General features: G+C 39.0%; 1 protein-coding gene across 1 annotated transcript in view; it reads left to right on the top strand.

Annotated features, from left to right (window-relative positions):
* The window catches only part of LOC100856796 (neurexin), a gene marked incomplete in the record, with an annotated part of 101,003 nt that overhangs the window by 78,618 nt on the left and 20,457 nt on the right, over nt 1-1,928 (top strand).

Below are 1,928 nucleotides of genomic sequence, written 5' to 3' on the forward strand. Positions count from 1 at the left end.
GGAGTGGCCCAAGAACGTCACATTGCTGCGCCACAGGCATTTGTAAGGGTTTGTTAATCTTTAATCTGGATTTTTTTTAAAAATTTTGAGTATGTGACTTTTTTGTTGAAAAAAATCGGGGTGGGGGGGGTGATCCCTTCTCATTTGGTCGTATGGTCTGCGTGAAAGAGTGTGCGTATGCAACGTTATCTGCCCAATTCAAATTTTGTATACCATAGAGTGCTGTAAAAATGCGTTGGGTTTTTTGTTTTTTTTTGTATTTTCAATGATGTGTCATAACGCACTTGTGAGCAGTGATCCTCTTTTTTCCATGTTTACAGCGCAGCTTTGGATATTGTCGAAATCTATTGTTTTCTGGGTTTTTTTATTGTCAAAGAAAAAGAATGTTTTTATAAAAGTGTACTTCTTGTTTATCTCAAAATCTATGATATTACTGATGCTTTGTTCCCTTCCCATGCAGTCTTTTCATTCGATGAAGAGGAATTATCTACTTTGCGATCGCAAGGTATTTGGTGGTATAGGATTTTACTCACTCTAATCTTTACTTTCGGTTGAAATATTGATTTTTTTTTTCAAAGAATAGGATTTGATTCACTTTGTTCACGACTTTGTCCGTGCCTGTAGGAAGGGTTACAAAGCAGTAGACACACATTTTTAGGTTTAGTTTTTTGGGTTTTTTCCTCACGTCATTACAACTTACTAAAGTTTTATAGTCTTTGATTATCTCAACTGGGAATGAGAAGCCTGAGTGTCCTACTTACAAACACCACGAACTGATTTCACGTTTGTATTCAATGCTTCTTCACTGTCTTTCGAAATGTTTTGAACGTTTATCGGTGGTGTTTCGTTTCTCGTTTGTGTGTATGTGTCACAATCCGTTTGAGAAGACGACGATGCGAAACACTTCTCTGTTGTATAGATCTAGTTTAACTATTCTGGAGAAAAAAAAACGATTTGATGCCTTCTTCTTCCCCATCGCTCATTTGTTAGCATTTAACTTAGGCCAAATCGAACTTTTTTAAAAATGAAATATCTGGCTGACATTTTCACTGATTCTTTGAGTCCAGTTTCGTGTCTACCCGCCCGCTCGTCATCATAGGCGAATTTTCTCAGAGATTCCTTCGTAAACTCTTTCTCTTTGTCTGGCAGCATTTTTTTTAAAGAATCCAATTTCCCTGTTATTTCTGTTATTTGCCATTTACTCCTTTCGGGGAGTGGTGGTTGGAGGGCGCAGTGGTAGGTCCTCCTTCTAAGCTTATTATTTCCTTCTATCGTTTCTGTTTGTCTGTCTTTCTGTTTCCTTACACAAAACAACCGTTATCGATTGTATGTGCTTCCTCTTTACTCTCTTTATTTGCGTCTCGCTTTAAACTTACCCTCTCTTGACAGCCACCCCCCCCCCCAAATCTCAAGCCCAATCCCACCTTTTTCTTATGCCCTTATGTTTTTCTTTACGTTTTTTTCCTACTTCTTCATTGCGCTTTTCTCTTCCTCTTTAACCTCCCAAAACTACCGTCCCCCCCTCTTATATCAGCTTCCGTCTTTCCAAATGCAAAGTTTTAAAAATCTCGTTAAAAATGTGTTGTTGTTTTTTAATATCAATGACATATTATGTGTACGCCCTTTAATCCTCTTTCTCATCCACGTTTTTGTTTTGTGAATTTAAAAAAAATTATTTTTGGTCTTATTTTTTTCACTTCTTGTGGAAATTTATTAAATTCTCTTCCCACCCACATCTTTTCTCTCCCCTTTCCTCCCCCTCCCCTTCCACCAAACCCCTCTTCCGTCTCCTCCTCTTTCTCCTCCTTCTTCTCCTTCTCCTTCTCTTCCTCCCCTCCTCGTACTGACTAGTTTTGTAAACGACACGTAGTCTCCTCCTCCTCCTCCTTCTCCTCCTCCTCCTTCTCCTCCTCCTCCTCCTCCTCCTC

This window comes from Aplysia californica, unplaced genomic scaffold (genome assembly GCF_000002075.1).
Source record: "Aplysia californica isolate F4 #8 unplaced genomic scaffold, AplCal3.0 scaffold00126, whole genome shotgun sequence".
Classification (NCBI taxonomy): Eukaryota; Metazoa; Mollusca; class Gastropoda; order Aplysiida; family Aplysiidae; genus Aplysia; species Aplysia californica.